General features: G+C 36.2%; 1 long non-coding RNA gene and 2 pseudogenes across 2 annotated transcripts in view; all 3 read left to right on the forward strand.

The window, feature by feature from the left end:
* The window catches only part of LOC112739864 (uncharacterized), a 55,509-nt gene that overhangs the window by 18,399 nt on the left and 16,219 nt on the right, over positions 1 to 20,891 (forward strand). The window lies entirely within an intron of this gene.
* Positions 7,511 to 9,815, forward strand: LOC112730200 (small ribosomal subunit protein uS2-like; annotated as a pseudogene).
* LOC112739816 (small ribosomal subunit protein uS2-like) lies at positions 11,012 to 13,318 on the forward strand (annotated as a pseudogene).

The following is a 20,891-nucleotide window of genomic DNA, read 5'->3' on the forward strand; positions in this document are numbered from 1 at the left end:
TGAAAGTTGGAAACCTATGTGGTCTGTTTCAAGGTCAGATTGACTTTAGTTATGATGTTTCATTATGTGATTTGTTTTCTAATCTATTCATTTAACTTTTGGGTAGAACACAGTCTGATTCAGATGTTTTCTTTGATGACAGGCCAATAATGCATACGTATTCCCCGAACAGAGCAGCGATTCCCCACCGCAGAACAGAGCAGAGATTCCCCACCGCCGCTGCACCACGAACGCGAAGACCCAGATCAACACAGCACCTCGCCACCACCAACTGACCCAACAGGGCAGCACAGCAGACAGCACCCACGAGGCCACGATCAACAAAGCACCTCGCCACCTCCACTCAGCAGCGTTTCTGGGTTCTGGCCACCCACGATCAACACAGCAGGTCGCCACCTCCACCTCAATTTATTGTTCAGTTTATTGTTGATAACTTGGGTTTATAATTATGAAATAGTTAGGGCTTGATTTTGTTAATTATTATTTCTGTGTTTATGAGTTGCTGGATTTGTTTAGGGTTTTGTTACTTTCTTGTTAATAACTTTGATTCTGTACTTCTGAGTTGCTGGGTTCAAATTCTATGATTCTCTGATTCTGTGATTCTGATTCTGTGATTATGTGATTCTGAATTGATTTTTGGTTTGCTGCACTTATTTTGCTTGTTTTGAAATTTTGTTAGTAATACTGATGAGTTACTATGTAATTTCACTCATTTTTGTTCAATAATCATTGATTCATTGTTGCTGTTTGTTGGTATTGTTTACTTTATTGTTGGTATTCTTGTTTGTTGATTCATTGTTGCTCTTGCTCATCACTATTTCGGTTTTTTCTTCTTCCTTCCTTGAATATGTTTAACTTCTATTTCTATTCCGCTGTCTGATTTTGTTGAGCCTCTACTTTTACTTGGACTTTCCAACACCATTTCTTGTTGCCTTCCATTTTTATTCTAACATTAACACAAATTTTTTAAATTAAATCTAAAAATGTAAAAAATTAAATTTAGATAAAATAAAAAATTATAAAGATAATTCTAATATGAACTGTCTGTGCTTTGTGATGCTGAAGTCGCTCTTGTTGTCTTCTCCAGCCTTGGCCGTTTGTATGAGTATGCTAACAACAGAAATCCTCTCGAAGTAAGCTGTTGATTTTCTGTCATATCAAGTGTGCTCTGGTGTTTTCCTTAATACTCTATCTTACTTGTGCATATTTTCTTTGGTAATTTTCACCAACTATTTGTCTATTTTGCAGGAAACAGCTCGAAACAGCTCCAATTAGAGTTTTTAGACCATGGAGTACTAATTTTGTTGAAGAATTAGCTTGAGGCACTTCCCGATGGAAGCTTGTCAAATATTAACATAATGGTTTGTACTTTGTATATTCTGAATCATAGTTATTAAGTATTTTTCGGGAGTTTCTTGTGTTGGTGCAAGTTCAAACATAAGTAACTGGAAAGTTATAATGACATTCACCAAAACTAAGTAATTCCTCACAAATTGTATTTGCTTGTATTCTAGATCTTGATCACATCAAACCAAATTTAACTTCGACTTACTAAAAGCTCAAAAGTTGGCTCGAGCTTTTCTTCTCTTGTATTAAAATAATTATATATGTATAGATGTGTATATAATACAAAATATAGAGCTCAGCTTCAAGCTCAAACATAGCTCATAACTTGCATATACATGACTTTTAAAAAGGTTAAACTACTAGAAGAATAAATTAGTGATGTTAGCCTCTCATAACTTGCTGGCAAATTCATCAACTGTGATTCCCTCAGCTGTGATATGCTTCTTCCCAATTTCATTGCCACCTTCATTTCAAGGATCTCCCCGTTTTCTCTTTTCTCCATATCACTTTCTTCCAAAGTTAATTCAATGGAGGTTTCTAACTGCTAGAAGAGGCCAGCAGAGTTTTTATACATTTCGAATACCATACCAACTTGGCCTTCTTGCTCGAAGGTGTTGATTGCAGCATCCAAAGAACCAGCCATGAGAGGCACCATTGACCATTGTAGCATACCTAGCCGTTCTTGTCAAATTCTCATTCTCTCTGCAGAGCAAATAAGCAAGTCAAATTCATAGAAACCACACAAGAATGTTGACAGCAAACAGCCACAAATTTATTTATAGATTTATGTGCTACTCTTTTACCATAAATCTCAACAATTAAATAGTCAGTCTATCACGAGCAGCTATATCTTAACATTTCAGATATCGGTTTTCCCATAGTAAAAGATCATTCTAGAATTCCAAAAATCCAAAATAATTTCATGTTGAACCTTCTAACCATGGTGCATAAAATCAAATAAAATAAATAAAAAGTAAGAATGATTGTAAAAAAAGGAGACCTGTAAGGAATATGCTGATGTGTAGAAATGTCCCTGTATTTCTTAGCAATACCAAAGTCAATGATATACACCTGACATTTTTCTGAATAAGAAAGAAAACCAAGTCAATAGCATGCTCGATCAGACACACATGACTTGTCCTTCAATAATTTAATTTGCCACTGAAATATGCAGAAACCTTAAATTGCCATGCCCTACAGCACGTCAGCACCCCATAGCTCTAATATATCTCTCTTAAGGAAAAAAAAAAAGAACTAGTTTTGCATATTCATTTCTTGGAATATCACTAAAACATTACAATTCTCCTAATTTCGGCAGCTCTTGGAATTTTATTTAAAGTTGCATAATTATACATCATTCTTTATGCAGTAATAGTTGGCTTTTTCAAGTGTCAACTAAATAGCATATTCTTGCTTTCCAACAGGATACACCATGTGCAAATGCCTATTTATATTAAAAAACCCCTTTCATATGGTAAAAGTATTCTCGTTCTCTTTTTCTTTTCTTGCTTTTTGGTGAAATATGGTAAAAGTCTTCACTTATAAACTAAACTCACTGGAATTAAGGGTTGGGGGTTGGGGGTTAAGGGTTGGGGGTTGGGGGTTGAGGGTTGAGGGTTTGGGATTTGGGGTTTCGGGTTTCGGGTTTGGGGTGTAGGGTGTAGGGTTAGGGGTTAGGGCTTAGGGCTTAGGACTTAGGGGTTAGGGCTTAAGGCTTAGGGGTTAGGGGTTTGGAGTTTGGGGTTTAGGGTTTGGGGTTAAGGGATTTGGGGGTTAGGGTTTGGGGTTTAAGGGTTAGGTTTTGGGGTTAGGGTTTAGGGGGTTTAGAGTTTAGGGGTTTGGGGTTTAGGGGGTTTAGAGTTTAGGGGTTTGGGGTTTAGGGTTTAGTGGTTTGGGGTTAGGGGTTGTGGTTTAGGGGTTAGGGTTTAGGGTTTAAGGTTCTAGAGTCTTAGGGGTTCTAGGGTCTAGGGGTTCTAGGGTCTAGGAGTTCTAGGGTCTTAGGGTTCTAGAGTCTTTGGTTTCTAGGGTTTAGGGTTCTAGGGTATTGCTCGAATCTCTCAAGAAACTAACTCTCCTCCCCAACGATGGCCACTTCCGCCGCCACAACCGCTGCAGTGTCGCACCAGCTCTCGCAGAAGGAGCAAGACATCCAAATGATCCAAGGACTGATCATCAGGTGCCACTTTTTTTAGATGTTTGAAACTTATTTTTTTCACTTGTGTTGAGTGTAGTGGTGTATGTTGTTTCACAATTAACTGACAATATGTTTTTATGGGAGTTTGAAATTCTATTATTAGTTTATCTCATTTTGAGTTTGCTTTTCTATTTTTTTATTTTTTAAAATATGTGCAGCCCATTAAGGAAGGTGCTCTTGGAAATATTCCAACAATTGCCTTCTGCGACACTGATTCTTCAATGCGCTATGTTGATGTTGGCATTCCTGCCAATAACAAGGGGAAGCACTGTATTGGTTGTCTGTTTTGGTTATTAGCAAGGATGGTTCTGCAAATGAGGGGTACTATTCGTCCAGGGCTTAAGTGGGATGTGATGGTAAACTAATTTTGTTCTTAACGAGTTGAACTATTATTATTTTGTAGCTCTTTTAGATTTATTGTGTTTTTCTCAATGTCTGCATTGCAAATGTCTCATCTGGTATGCACTTTTTTAGAACAATCTTTCTTGCAGTACATACAGGTGTAAAAAATTTGGGTAATTCACATGATAAAATAGTTTGGGGTTCAAAATTATATGGATGTTCTAAACCAATTTTGTTACACACCTGTCCTAGATAATCTAAAAGGTGTTTAGGACAGGCGTGTAGCAAAAATTGGTTTAGAACATCTACATAATTTGAACCCCAAACTATTTATTCATCTGAATTACCCAAAAAATTTCATATTTTATCAAAAGATAGTAGTCTTATTATGTTGTTTCCTTTGAACTTTAGTAAATTATGTCGACTTTTCATGTATAGGTGGATTTATTCTTCTATAGAGAACCTAAAGAGGCCAAGCAACAAGAGGAGGAGGAATTACCAGCTGCCCCAAAATATGCCATTCAAGATTTTGGTGCTGCTGGCATTGCCGGCTTCCCTGCAGCTGATGGGGAATGGGGGGCTGTGACGTTAGGATTTTTGCTAGTAAAGAATTTTACAAAAATAGTCGCGTTGTAAGTATAGCTTCTAAACTAACAGAAAATCCCTTCGTACAAACGTTGGTTGTCACAAGTAACAAACCCTTTTAAAATTGATAACCGAGTATTCAAACCTCGGGTCGTCTTCTCAAGGAATTGCAGGGAGGTATGTTCTTATTATTGGTTATGGGTTTTGTAAATTAGGGTTTTGAAAGTGAGGAACAAGTAAATTAAATGACAAATAAAATAAATAATTAACTATAAGATAAACTCTTGGCAAGATATGAAAATTCGGAAGTCCTATCCTAGTTACTCCTATAAGAATGGAAGTTAATCCCACTTAGTTAACTTTTGCGTAAGCAAGGGAAAGTCAAGTGAACTAATTGGTTAGATTTCCCAAGTCCTAGCCAAATCCTAAGGAAAGACTAGAGTTAGTGGAATTCCAGTTAATTAACCGACATAACAATCAATCATGAATAGTTGATAACTCAAGAGCTTCTAGTTAATCAATTAAAGCCAAAAGGGAAGAGAATCTACTTGAATGAAAATAATTTGGATAGAGCCAAAGCATCAATAACATAAATTAAAGAGAGCAATCATAAATCTGAAATACCTCAAAATCATAAATTAATAAAGATATCACATGTAACATGGGCAGTTGTAGCCAAATAAAGAAGTTGAGTTGAACATAGAAATCCATAAACTAAATTGAGGAAATAAATAAAAGGAACATTGAACCTGATATGAAGATGAAATAATCTTGAAGTGAAAAGAAATCATAATCCTAAAATAAATTCTAATCCAAATCCTAATCCTAAGAGAGAGGAGAGAACCTCTCTCTCTGAAAACTACATCTAAAACTATAAAAAGTGTATTATGAAAGCATAATTATGAATGGATGCATTCCCCCACTTTATAGCCTCTAATTTGTGTTCTTTGGGCCGAAAACTGGGTTAGAAACAGCCCAGAAATTGCTGATTGTGAAATCTGGTCCGTATAGGTTGCGGCAAAGTAACGCGGAGGCGTCATCCACGCGTTTGCGTGGAATGAGATTCGCAGATGCGACGCATCCGCGTGGAGCGCGCGTTCGCGTCACCTTTCTGTACGGCCAATATGGCGAATTATATATCAAATCGAAGCCCCAGACGTTAGCTTTCCAATGCAAGTAAAACCGCATCATTTGAACCTCTGTAGCTCAAGTTATGATCGTTTTAGTGCGAGAGGGTCAGGCTGACAGCTTTTCAGTTCCTTCAACTTTTTGTGTTCCTTCCACTTTTGCATGCTTCATTTCCATCCTCTAAGCCATTCCTGTCCTGTAATTCCTGAAAGCACTTAACACACGTATCAATGCATCTAATGGTAATAAGAAAGGATTAAATAAAAGGAAATAAAAGCCAAAGAAGCATGTTTTCAATCATAGCACAAATTTCGGAAGGAAAACGTAAAACATGCGATTAGTATGAATAAATGGGTAAAGAGTTGATAAAAACCACTCAATTAAGCACAAGATGAACCATGAAATAGTGGTTTATCAGGCTGTTATAGCTTTACAATCCTGGACTGAACCAGTTCCTCAACAACCCATTGCAGCTGCACCTGCTAACTGGGCCCCAGACGCCGGTAAGAATAATTGTTTCCACTCTGGATCTGTTAGTCACATGCGTGATTTAAGTTCAATTTTATCTATTGAAATTTTTTGTCTATCAAGTCTTTGTATTTGTTCTCCCATTAGTCTGTTAAATTTGATGCAACATAATTGTCGCATTTGCTTCTAATATGTTCTAGTCAAATAATTCTGGATTGTTGTTGTGTTGAATCGTTCTCCCTCAATATGCAAGAAAATCGGTACGCCTTACCATAGTTCTGTCAGAAACTGTGATGGCAATATATTTGACCTAAGTTCTTTTGTATCCGCAGCTGTAGGTGATTGGGAGCCAGTTCCAGCTCCACAGGCTTCCGTTCCTGCACCCGGAGGTGTTGCCCCCACTGGCTGGGAATAAGCACTCTTAAGATTTAAGCACAACTCATCAAAATTGTTCTGAAGAATTTTCTCTTCCTTTAGTGATGTATATTGACACGATTTTTAACAAAACTGTTATTTTAGAGAGTACAGTTTGTTTTATGTTCTTATTTTGTGATTAGGGGTTAGGGTTTAGGGGTTAGGGCTTAGGGTTTAGGGGTTAGGGGTTAGGGCTTAGGGGTTAGGGGTTTGGGGTTTAGGGTTTGGGATTTAGGGATTTTGGGGTTTAGAGGTTAGGGGTTATGGTTTAGGGTGTAGGGTGTAGGGCTTAGGGCTTAGAGCTTAGGGGTTAAGGCTAAGGGGTTGGGGCTTGGGGCTTGGGGCTTGGGGCTTGGGGGTTGGGGGTTGAGGGTTGAGGGTTTGGGACTTGGGGTTTGGGGTTTGGGGTGTAGGGTGTAGGGTGTAAGGTACGGCTTAGGGGTTAGGGGTTAGGGGTTAGGGGTTAGGGTTTAGGGTGTAGGGTGTAGGGTGTAGGGCTTAGGGTTTATGGCTTAGGGCTTAGGGCTTAGGGCTTAGGGGTTGGGGGTTGGGGGTTGGGGGGTGGGGGTTGGGGCTTGGGGCTTGGGGTTGGAGGTTAGGGGTTGGGGGTTGAGGGTTGAGGGTTTGGGATTTTGGGTTTGGGATTTAGGATTTGGGGTGTAGGGTGTAGGGCTTAGGGCTTAGGGGTTAGAGCTTAGGGCTTAGGGGTTAGAGCTTAGGGCTTAGGGCTTATGGTTTAGGGGTTAGGGCTTAGGGCTTAGGGGTTAGGGGTTAGGGGTTAAGGGTTTGGGGTTTAGAGTTTGGGGTTTAGGGATTTAGGGATTAGGATTCGGGGGTTAGGGTTTGGGGTTTAGGGGTTAGGGTTTATGGGTTTAGGGTTTAGGGGTTTGGGGTTAGGGATTATGGTTTAGGGTTTAGGGTTTAAGGTTTAGGATTTAGGGTTTAAGGTTCTAGGGTCTTAGGGATTCTAGGGTCTTAGGGTTCTAGGGTATTGCTACAAATCTCTCAAGAGACCAACTCTCCTCCCGAATGATGGCCACTTCTGCCGCCACAACGGCTGCAGTGTCGCACCAGCTCTCGCAGAAGGAGCAAGACATCCAAATGATGCTCGCAGCTGAGGTTCATCTCGTAACCAAAAACTGCGACTTCCAGATGGAACGCTACGTTTTCAAGCGCCGCAATGATAGTAACCCACGCTTCTTTTGATATTTTCTTTGGGGTTATATGACTAGTTTAGTTCTTGAAATCTAATGAAGAACACATATTGTGTAGTTTCTTTGGGGTCTAGATACTCCTTGCTCTTCAATGGGTTTAGCATTTTTTTTTCTATTTATCTTTTTGTGTGTAGGGTTCTTTTTTTGGGAGACATTTTTATTAATTTGTTATAGACTAGTGTTTGTCAATTGTTCTCGATTTGGTTTGTGCTATTGATTGAAAGGGTCAATTTAATTATTAATAAGGATTTTGACATGAATATGTGTACTTGCATTATCACATTGTTTTCAAAACAGCTTATTATCATAATTTTACCAATGAGTTTCTGATGAAAAAGTAACTTCTGTCCCAAAATTTATGAAACATATACACGCATTTAATCTTTCCGATGCTTCCCTTTGCAGTAGGAAAATATTTTTATGGCTTGGTTGATTTTTTGTATTCCTTGCCCCCAGGTATTTACATAATTAACCTTGGCAAGACATGGGAGAACCTCAAACTTACTGCTAGGATTATTGTTGCCATCGAGAACCCTCAGGACATCATTGTTCAGTTTGCTAGGCCATATGGTCAGAGGGCAGTCTCGAAGTTTGCCCAATACACGGGTGCGAATGCAATTGCTGGAAGGCACACTCCTGGAACATTCACTAATCAGATGCAGACATCCTATAACGAGCCTCGCTTACTCATTCTGACTGATCCAAGGACTGATCATCACGTGCCACTTTTTTTAGATGTTTGAAACTTATTTTTTCACTTGTGTTGAGTGTAGTGGTGTATGTTGTTTCACAATTAACTGTCAATATGTTTTTATGGGAGTTTGAAATTCTGTTATTAGTTTATCTCATTTTGAGTTTGCTTTTCTATTTTTTTATTTTTTAAAATATGTGCAGCGCATTAAGGAAGGTGCTCTTGGAAATATTCCAATGATTGCCTTCTGCGACACTGATTCTCCGATGCGCTATGTTGATGTTACCATTCCTGCCAATAACAAGGGGAAGCACAGTATTGGTTGCTTGTTTTGGTTATTAGCAAGGATGGTTCTGCAGATAAGGGGTACTATTCGTCCAGGGCTTAAGTGGGATGTGATGGTAAACTAATTTTGCTCTTAACGGGTTGAACTATTATTATTTTGTAGCTCTTTTAGATTTATTGTGTGTTGCTCAATGTCTGCATTGCAAATATTTCATCTGGTATGCACTTTTTTAGAACAATCTTTCTTGCAGTACATACAGGTGTAAAAAATTTGGGTAATTCACATGATAAAATAGTTTGGGGTTCAAAATTATACAGATGTTCTAAACCAATTTTGTTACATGCCTGTTCTAAACAATCTAAAAGGTGTTTAGGACAGGAATGTAGCAAAAATTAGTTTAGAACATCTGCATAATTTGAACCCCAAACTATTTATTCATCTGAATTACCTAAAAAATTTCATATTTTATCAAAATATAGCAGTCTTATTATGTTATTTCCTTTGAACTTTAGCTAAATTATGTCGACTTTTCTTGTGTAGGTGGATTTATTCTTCTATAGAGAACCTGAAGAGGCTAAGCAACAAGAGGAGGAGGAATTACCAGCTGCCCCAGTATATGCCATTCAAGATTTTGGTGCTACTGGCATTGTGGGCTTCCCTGCAGCTGATGGGGAATGGGGGGCTGTTACAGCTGAATAATCCTGGACTGAATCAGTTCCTCAACAACCCATTGTAGCTGCACCTGCTAACTAGGCCCCAGACGCTGGTAAGAATAATTATTTCCACTCTGGATCTGTTAGTCACTTGCGTGATTTAATTTCAATTTTATCTATTGAAATTTTCTGTCTAATAAGTCTTTGTATTTGTTCTCCTATTAGTCTGTTAAATTTGATGCAACATAATTGTCGCATTTGCTTCTAATATGTTCTAGTCAAATAATTCTGGATTGTTGTTGTGTTGAATCGTTCTCCCTCAATATGCAAGAAAATCGGTACGCCTTAGCATAGTTCTGTTGGAAACTGTGATGGCAATATATTTGACCTAAGTTCTTTTGTATCCGCAGCTGCAGGTGATTGGGAGCCAGTTCCAGCTCCACAGGCTTCCGTTCCTACACCCGGAGGTGTTGCCCCCACTGGCTGGGAATAGGCACTCTTAAGATTTAAGCACAACTCATCAAAACTGTTCTGAAGAATTTTCTCTTCCTTTAGTGATGTATATTGACACGATTTTTAAACAAAACTGTTGTTTTAGATAGTACATTTTGTTTCATGTTCTTATTTTGTGATTAGGGGTTCGGGCTTAGGGTTTAGGGCTTAGGAGTTAGGGCTTAGGGTTTAGGACTTAGGGTTTAGGGGTTAGGGGTTAGGGCTTAGGGGTTAGATGTTTGGGGTTTAGGGTTTGGGGTTTAGGGATTTGGGGGGTTTAGGGGCTAGGGGTTAGGGCTTAGGGTTTAGGGCGTAAGGTGTAGGGTGTAGGGTGTAAGGCTTAGAGCTTTAGGGTTAGGGCTTAGGGCGGGTTTGGGGTTGGGGCTTGGGGCTTGGGGCTTGGGGTTGGGGGTTGGGGGTTAAGGGTTGGGGGTTGGGGGTTGAGGGTTGAAGGTTTGGGATTTGGAGTTTGGAGTTTGGGGTGTAGGGTTAGGGTGTAGGGCTTAGGGCTTTGGGCTTTGGGCTTAGGGCTTAGGGGTTAGGGGTTAAGGGTTAGGGCTTACGGCTTAGGGGTTAGGGGTTAGGGGTTAAGGGTTAGGGGTTTAGGGGTTAGGGTTTAGGGGTTAGGGGTTATGATTTAGGGTGTAGGGTGTAAGGTGTAGGGTGTAGGGTGTAAGGCTTAGGGCTTAGAGCTTAGGAATTAGGGCTTAGAGGTTGGGGGTTGGGGCTTGGGGCTTGGGGCTTGGGGTTAGGTGTTGGGGGTTGGGGGTTGAGGGTTGAGGGTTTGGGATTTGGGGTTTGGGGTGTAGGGTGTAGGGTGTATGGCTTAGAGCTTAGGGCTTATAGCTTAGGGGTTAGGGGTTAGGGGTTAGGGTTTAGGGCTTAGGGGTCAGGGCTTAGAGGTTAGGGGTTTGGGGTTTAAGGTTTAGGGATTTGGGGGTTATGGTTTGGGGTTTAGGGGTTATGTTTAGGGGTTAGGGTTTAGGGGTTTAGGGTTTAGGGTTTAGGGGTTTGGGGTTAGGGGTTATGGTTTAGGGGTTAGGGTTTAGGGTTTAGGGTTTAAGGTTCTAGGGTCTTAGGGGTTCTAGGGTCTTAGGGATTCTAGGGTCTTAGGGTTCTAGAGTCTTTGGGTTCTAGGGTTTAGGGTTCTAGGGTATTGCTACGAATCTCTCAAGAGACCAACTTTCCTCCCCAACGATGGCCACTTCCGCCGCCACAACCGCTGAAGTGTCGCACCAGCTCTCGCGGAAGGAGCAAGACATCCAAATGATGCTCGTAGCTGAGGTTCATCTCGAAGGCAAAAACTGCGACTTCCAGATGGAACGCTACGTTTTCAAGCGCTGCAATGATTGTAACCCACGCTTCTTTTGATATTTTCTTTGGGGTTATACGACTAGTTTAGTTCTTGAAATCTAATGAAGAACACATATTTGTGTAGTTTCTTTGGGGTCTAAATACTCCTTGCTCTTCAATGGGTTTATCATTTTTTCTTCTATTTATCTTTTCGTGTGTAGGGTTCTTTTTTGGGAGACATTTTTATTAGTTTGTTATAGACTAGTGTTTGTCAATTGTTCTCGATTTAGTTTGTGCTATTGATTGAAAGGTTCAATTTAATTATTAATAAGGATTTTGACATGAATATGTGTACTTGCATTATCACATTGTTTTCAAAACAGCTTATTATCATAATTTTACCAATGAGTTTCTGATGAAAAAGCAACTTCTGTCCCAAAATTTATGAAACATATACACGCCTTTAATCTTTCCGATGCTTCCCTTTGCAATAGGAAAATATTTTTATGGCTTGGTTGATTTTTCGTATTCCTTGTCCCCAGGTATTTACATAATTAACCTTGGCAAGACTTGGGAGAACCTCCAACTTGCTACTAGGATTATTGTTGCCATCGAGAACCCTCACGACATCATTGTTCAGTCTGCTAGGCCATATGGTCAGAGGGCAGTCTTGAAGTTTGCCCAATACACGGGTGCGAATGCAATTGCTGGAAGGCACACTCCTGGAACATTCACTAATCAGATGCAGACATCCTATAACGAGCCTCGCCTACTCATTCTGACTGATCCAATGACTGATCATCAGGTGCCACTTTTTTTAGATGTTTGAAACTTATTTTTTTCACTTGTGTTGAGTGTAGTGGTGTATGTTGTTTCACAATTAACTGTCAATATGTTTTTATGGGAGTTTGAAATTCTATTATTAGTTTATCTCATTTTGAGTTTGCTTTTCTATTTTTTTATTTTTTAAAATATGTGCAGCCCATTAAGGAAGGTGCTCTTGGAAATATTCCAACAATTGCCTTCTGCGACACTGATTCTCCGATGCGCTATGTTGATGTTTGCATTCCTGCCAATAACAAGGGGAAGCACAGTATTGGTTGTCTGTTTTGGTTATTAGCAAGGATGGTTCTGCAGATGAGGGGTACTATTCGTCCAGGGCTTAAGTGGGATGTGATGGTAAACTAATTTTGCTCTTAACGGGTTGAACTATTATTATTTTGTAGCTCTTTTAGATTTATTGTGTGCTTCTCAATGTCGGCATTGCAAATGTCTCATCTGGTATGCACTTTTTTAGAACAATCTTTCTTGCAGTACATACAGGTGTAAAAAATTTGGGTAATTCACATGATAAAATAGTTTGGGATTCAAAATTATACAGATATTCTAAACCAATTTTGTTACACGCTTGTCCTAAACAATCTAAAAGGTGTTTAGGACAGGCGTGTAGCAAAAATTAGTTTAGAACATCTGCATAATTTGAACCCCAAACTATTTATTCATCTGAATTACCCAAAAAATTTCATATTTTATCAAAAGATAGTAGTCTTATTATGTTGTTTCCTTTGAACTTTAGCTAAATTATGTCGACTTTTCATGTGTAGGTGGATTTATTCTTCAATAGAGAATCTGAAGAGGCCAAGCAACAAGAGGAGGAGGAATTACCAGCTGCCCCAGTATATGCCATTCAAGATTTTGGTGCTACTGGCATTGCCGGCTTCCCTGCAGCTGATGGGGAATGGGGGGGCTGTTACAGCTGAACAATCCTGGACTGAACCAGTTCCTCAACAACCCATTGCAGCTGCACCTGCTAACTTGGCCCCAGACACCGGTAAGAATAATTGTTTCCACTCTGGATCTGTTAGTCACATGCGTGATTTAAGTTCAATTTTATCTATTGAAATTTTCTATCTATCAAGTCTTTGTATTTGTTCTCCCATTAGTCTGTTATATTTGATGCAACATAATTGTCGCATTTACTTCTAATATGTTCTAGTCAAATAATTCTGGATTGTTGTTGTGTTGAATCGTTCTCCCTCAATATGCAAGAAAATCGGTATGCCTTACCATAGTTCTGTCGGAAGCTGTGATGGCAATATATTTGACCTAAGTTCTTTTGTATCCGCAGCTGCAGGTGATTGGAAGCCAGTTCCAGCTCCACAGGCTTCCGTTCCTGCATCCATAGGTGTTGCTCCCACTGGCTGGGAATAAGCACTCTTAAGATTTAAGCACAACTCATCAAAACTGTTCTGAAGAATTTTCTCTTCCTTTAGTGATGTATATTGACACGATTTTTAACAAAACTGTTATTTCAGAGAGTACATTTTGTTTTATATTCTTATTTGTTTAATCCTTCATAGATACTCAATATATTGAGAAAATTAGTGATCAATATCCGACATTCTTCGTTCTAATCAACATAACCTTTAAAGTAGCATGGACATAATTGAACATACTGTTTACATCAGCTCTCTCTGATATTACATTGATGATCAATTTTCTTTACTAAAGTATTTCTTGTATTTCTTTAGGGTGTCTTTGAAAATTCAAATAACTGGAAATAATTTAATTTGTAAATCAAATCTTATATTTGGAATAGATAAAATTTAAGAATTGATTTGATTTTTAAATATATGAAATTTACAATTAAGATCAAGTTTGAGGTAGCAGTTTTGGGGTGTTTATTAGTGGTGATGAAAAACTATGGGATAAATAAAAATTAAATTATTATATAAATATTTAAATCAACTTATTTTTTATTTTACATAAATTTAAATATACTTCATTTTAGTTCATTTCATTTCGAACGAAATGAAATTGATTTTAAAAATAGTTTCAAATACACTTTTATGTAAAGTACACTATTGAACCAAAATTGATATGCTTGTATTATTGACAAGTTGACCAAATTACATCAAGTAATACTACGGTGAGTGAATGTCGTTCTCACGATGATTACGGGTGGCAAGTTTGCCCCAACTCGCCTCGCCCCGCCTAGGCCGTTCCATAAACGGGGCGGGCCGACCCGTCCCGCCAACTAAAATGGGTTCAAAATGCTAGCCTGCCCCCACTTTATGGCGGATTGGTGGGTCGGTGAGTTAGCCCGCTTGACTTTTTTTTTAAATAACACTCATTAAAATGAACTAAAATATAGTAATTAAAAAATCAAATAAAAATAAAAAATAGTCAAATTATAATATAATTTTTTTCACTATCTTTTTTTTTAATTTTTAACTTCAATAAAATTGTTCAAAATAATATTTGTCAATAGAACTATCTTTATTTTGAAAAATAAGTCACATAATTTGAACAAATATGCAAAATTGTAAAATAAGATAAATAAAGTTAATAACTAAAAGAAGAATAAAAACAAAAACAAAAAAAAGTGTTTGAAAATTGTATAATTATTAATTTTATAATAGTAATCACTTTTTTATTTAATAAAAAAAGAAAAATAAAAATATTCGGACCGGCGGATCGGCCTGCCCCGTCCCGCCAAAACGCGCCAATTTGGCGGTGCGGGTTTGGCGAATTTTTTTAATTTGGCGGGCTCCAAATCCTAGCACGATGGGTTCATCCCGTTTTGCCACCCCTAACGATGATTAACGGATTAAAGCAAGCAATATCTAATTAAATCTCTAATTAGGTCAATCAAACATTGGCAAGAGGGTTGTGGATCTTGAATTAGAAGCAAGAACAGTGAAGAGGAGAATTGAGAGAACGAGAGAAGGCTTAGGTAGCATTTGTTTTGAGGTATTGGAATAGAGACTGAGAGACGGAGACCCTGTATCATGTTTCTTGACTCAGAGACTAGTACTGAAATTTCTGTCTCTGTCCTCAAAATTTCAGTACCTCTAAAAAGTGGGGACACAGGAGACTGGAATTTTTAGAGACGGAGACTAAAATTTAATAAATTTTATACCTAAAATATCCTCATTTCAATTAATTAATTTCAATTTTACCCTTTGTACAAATTAAATTAGAGTTTCATTCTTGTTTCAATTTCTATCTCCCACTTTGTACCAAATAGAATACTGAGATTTATTTCAGTCTCTCAATCTCAGTTTTTCAATCTCTATCTCTCTACCAAATACTACTTTAGAGAATTAGGAAGTAATTAAGGATAGGGAATGTTAAAGGTTTCGGAGATGTTATATTCTTAGAAAACACTTACCAGTTTTTTTTGTTGATTCAATACAATAGGGGAAATCTCATAAAGTTCCTTACCAAGACAACAGACACACTATGGATCCTTTGCATGCTGGGCATACCTCTTCTGTGCGTCTTTCTCGTGGCGGAAACAGAACAACAAGGAAAGACCTGGCCGACCTGCCCGATGCTTGTGTTTCCTTATTTTGACTCAAATAAAAATCTTTTCACAACAAATTATTTATAATCAAATTCTAATTCCTTGACAATTTAATTTTTCTTAACTTAATTAATCGCCAATTTCTTGGTTAATTAATTAAGAGAAAAGATGAAGAACGTTTTTTATTTAAAGCCACACAATTTTCAAAATACTATTCCTAGTCAAGTTAAAAATCATGACAAAGAGTTTAGAGCTAATTTCAATATTAAATTTTCTAAAGTAATAATGGAATCCAAGACAAAATTAGAATATTTTCTAATACTTCTAACCATTAAATATGAAGAACGAAACTTAATCCTGAAAAAGTAGAAAAACATGAATCAAAATAAAGAAGACACTTGAATTACTAATCTATGAAAATAAAATAGAGCTCCTAACATTTAACAAGAGAGGTTTAGTTACTCATGATAGAAAAGAAAATAACTAAAATTAAAGAAGGAGATATTTGGTCAAAGATGATCTCTATTTTGTGAACCTTGTTTATTTATTTATATCTAACTTCCTACCTAACTGAAATTTAAAAACTAATATTATCTTTTAAAGAGAAATATAACTTATTTAAATTTAAATTTAATCTAATCTAAATCCTAACAACCAAATCGTATCTTTCTAGAAGAGGTTGTTGCTAACTAATCATTTAAATCTTGAATCTTGACTTAATTGAAACTTCCTAGGAGTTGGTTAGGCATTTGGCGGTGGGATTGGTGTACTTAGCGATGGGCTTTGAAACTCTTTGGATTGTTGGGAGTGAAAAGTGCAATTGGAGTTTTGGCGCCCATTACTTGGAATTTTGGTGGAGTTGGGCGCTAGGGGTGTTTGCGGTTCGGTTTGGTTCGGTTTTTTATCGAGGTCATCCGAACCAAACCAAACTAATTAAAATCGATTTGGTTTGGTTCGATTTGTTCGGTTTTTCAATCGATTCAAAAAATATACTACCATACTATTTCACAAAGTCATAACATTGAAATCGGCAAGCACAAATACACAATAGCTAACAAAGTCTTGATCCAATGAAATTTAACGATAAAAGGAATTCAAATACGACAATTAAAGAAGTTTAAAAGTTCGGTAGTCAATACAACTGAAAATAAAAATAAATTTTCATTAAAAGATAGCCAAGTTATGGTGTCTTCTCCAACAAAATAGCAAACTTCTTAACGCAAACCAACTTAAAATAAAAAAGCAGTTAAATAATAATAATAATAATAATAATAATAATAATAATAATAATAATAATAATAATAATAATAATAATAATAATAATAATAATAATAATAATCAATAAAATTATTAGAGATTATTCTACAAAAAATTTAAATTTAAAACTATTTAATATTTTTTATTTAATATAATAAAAAAATATACTATTTTAAAAAATATGTTTGTATTAAAAAAATATGTATTTAATATAAATTCAAATTAAAATATTTTTTTTAATAATATTTTTTTTACATAGAATATCTTTTGATTATATTAAATACAAAAATATCAAATGATTTTAACCTTGAATTTTTTTGTAAAATAATCTCTAATAATTTTATTGATTATTATTATTATTATTATTATTATTATTATTGACTATATATTATTATTATATATATATATATATATATATATATATATAGGTAAATTCTACTCTATCCTTCCTATAATAACATGTATATTATCCTCTGTAACATGTCATTCTATAATTGGTGGTTATGTTAATTATGGTTAAACTATTGGTAATTAAATTATAGCCAAATAGGTAATTGTATAATTTACTAAAATATTAAAAACCCAATTTTTGTTTCTTCTTGAAATCATGCTCCCAAAAAATGAATCCTTGCTTTTCAATTGATGAATCCCAAGATCGTGAAGACTTCTTGCAAATGTTGATCCTTAGAAGGAAATTTCAGCATCGTTTGAGCATTAGAAAGATGATGAGTATCAGTGTCATTCCCCAGAATGCCTTCAGTGAAACATCACATTCTTTTAATTGAAATTGAAGAATATTGACGCAGTACAGCCATTAGTGATCTGCAACGGTTAAGAATACATCAAGGCGAGTTTATTTGTGGGGCTTTAATTATAAAATTATCCTACTTTAGTTAAGATATTAACTCTTATTGAGTTAAATTAATTCAAACTAAAACTAAACATCCAATTAAAATGTGCCACGTCACGGGTAATTTACATGTTGATTTAGAGGGGGTTGGGTAGAACTCACTATATATATATATATATATATATATATATATATATATATATATATATATATATATATATATATAAATCTAATGAATAAATTTATTATTATTTTTACAAAAAAAATGTAGTACAGTATTATTATGTAATTAATAATAATAATTATTTTATTTTATTTTATTTTTGGACAAAAGACTGTTATGTCGAAGAGAAACGTTGAGAATTGACTTGTACATTATTTGTTTTTGGAGACTAAAATGTCTGTTTTTAAAATTTACAAACCTATTAGCAAACCTTGAGAATTAATTCTGTATATTAATTTTTTGGGGGCTAAAATGTCCAATTTTAAAATTCTTGGGAACTAATTTGGATAATTACTCTATAATTAAATTTCGAGAATCTCTAAAGACGAATTCATTTGAGATCAAAGTACTCAACCTAAAATTTTTTGAACACCAATTTAAATTTATCCTTAGAATAATAAATATTTAGTATGACTTGTGAATTATGATTATTTTATTTAATTAAAAAAACCCATGTCAAAACTATGCCCGTAAACATTATGAAAATTTCTTGTTTACAAAATGACTTATAATAAATTAATAATTAACTTTAGATACATGTTATGATTTTTCATTTCTAATTCTCATTTGATTCTATTTACAGCAGGTAATATCTCAAACAAGGCAAAACAGAAGGATTTGTCGGAGAAAATATCAGCGGCAAGGAATGAGAAAGGAGCAGAGGGGAACCCACATGTATCAGGGTTTAAGTTGACTAGGCTACCTTAAAACTTTGCAAAGAAATCCCCTATTCCATCTCCTCTATCAACCCCAAGAAGCAACACTATTGAGCACACTAACTATGAATCATCAAACATTTCGTTGGAAACAACGGTTCAACCAGCGCAAGAAACCCTGGAAGAAATGAAACTTGCCGAGTTGAAAAAACTGGCCAAGTCAAGGGGAATAAAAGGTTCCTCTAAGCTTAAGAAGATCGAACTTATCAAAGTACTCGGATCCTAGACCTAATCCTAGTTTTCCTTGTGATGACTCTAACTACCATCAAATTGTACAAATGTATGGAACTATGGATTATATGAAACTCAGATTTCATAGATTTTATGCAAATCAACATGGTATGCTGAACCGCTAAAGTCATAGAACGGTTCAAACACAATGCTTTTGTAGCTATAACAAGCGGTAACAGATATAACAACATTAACAAAATTAAGTCCCTTCCGAAAATGACACCCTAAATTAAATAAAAACAATACCGACATTGTATTGAACTCAAAATGAAACAAATATCTTGCTTCATAAAATTGGGCAAAATCCCATCAAAACTTGAAGAAAACCAAATGAAATAGTTGCATGTTGCTGACTACCATTCCAAAAAAAAAAACTAAAATAGTGCTGTCTAGGATACAATTTGTTGGGACTTGTTAAGAATAACTCCTTCGTACTTAACTTGAAACCACTTCATTGCATCTTCTTTGGTGACCCTGTGTTGAATTCCAACACGGGACTTTCGTCTCCTCCGCCTACCCACACGGTATCCAGCACGCTCTAAGACGAGAAAGAAATCCATGTCGTAGATCCCAGTAAAAGGATCATACCTGAAGCAAAATAACATAACATTAGCATAACACCACAACTAAAAATTATTTTCATATATTTAGCTATTTATGCTGTAAAAGATTGTAGGTGGTGCATGTGGCATCTTAATTCTTAAAGCTTTCTCTTTTACTTGTACAATATCAAGCATTTATTTTTCACACTTGTTATCTATACCAGCAGCTTCTGCTTAATTTCGTAATTGATGGTTTAATTTGTTTGGTCTTTGTATTATTATTGCAGTAGATTTGTACCTTTTTATTTGCTACATATTGTGTTTATTTGCATCCCAATTAGCTCAAGCAGAGTTTCCCGGAATCCCTCATATGTTTGTGTACTTTTAAGATACCTTGTATTTGAATTTGAGGCCATGATAGAATATAGTTTCAGTTGTCCTGAAACTCTCTTCTATGGCTTTTGTTTGACATATCACTGTTGTTCATTTTTGGAGCAAGATAGCTCTGGCAGTTGTGACATTGATTTCAAGTTCTGCAGCAATTGGGCAAAATAGTGGTGCTATTATTTGTGGGCACACACAACTTGAGGAAAAACATTCTTTATCTAGACTTGCAGAAAGGGACAGCAGCCCCATGTTGATGATGGTTGGTGTACATAATTTGTTGAGTAGAGAACCATAATATTGGCTTTGGTCCAATTTCATGTTCTATGCTATACTGTCTTGGACGGTTGGATATAAGCTGTCTCTCCTACTTTCATTTAAATGAACTTGAACATCGATTCTTGTTCCAAATTAGATTGGAATTCTGATAAAATAATATTATTAGTCAAGCTTAATATCTTAAGGTTTCAAATAGTATAATGTAATAACTATCCAACACTGCAAGTTGCTTAACATAGTGATCAAGATAGATAGCAAAAGAATACAATGTGTATAGTGTGATCTTTATGCATGGGAGAGAGAGAGAGCATAAAGAATAATTTGATGAAATAGTGATGGAAAAGACACGGCCAAGATATTCCTATTGACTGCTGTTATTATAAATGCGGCTTTGTCCAATTAAGGTGCCTGATTTGCAAGGAAGGAGGAATAGTCGGTGGAGTGGATTGGTCACTGCACGTGATCTGCACGCAGCTTTGTTAGAACTTTGCACTTTCCTATGTGTTTATTCCATGATTATGATTGTTGGGTCCATTTTTATTTTACTTTTGAAATAGTTTAGCCATGTAGAATGATCTTATTTGGTCTCAAACTCTCAACGGTGCATTCGCTTGTTATGAACAGATAATACCCTCTTGCAAGTTGCAAAGCCTATAAGAAGAAAGGTGTTGCGATTTTTAGCCACAGAGTCTGCGCTTGCTTGCACGCGTTACAGATCACAGAAAATTGTGGACCAGCTATTTTACCCGTGGGAAAGAATAAGTAAAGAAATAAATAAAAAGAGTATAAAGTATAATATATGTATGTTCATTTAAGAAATGGAGTGGGGGTCTGTGAACTGTGATTTAATACCAGATGTGTTTGAGAATTGGTTTTTTCCAATTATTTTTTTCTTTTTCTGGGGAAGATGGATGTGGTTGCTTTTCATTCCTATAGCGTTCTTGGCTTCTCTTTCTTCACGAGTTTCTCTTTGAGCAAACACTGCTATTTAGC

Source organism: Arachis hypogaea, chromosome 2 (assembly GCF_003086295.3).
Source record: "Arachis hypogaea cultivar Tifrunner chromosome 2, arahy.Tifrunner.gnm2.J5K5, whole genome shotgun sequence".
Classification (NCBI taxonomy): Eukaryota; Viridiplantae; Streptophyta; class Magnoliopsida; order Fabales; family Fabaceae; genus Arachis; species Arachis hypogaea.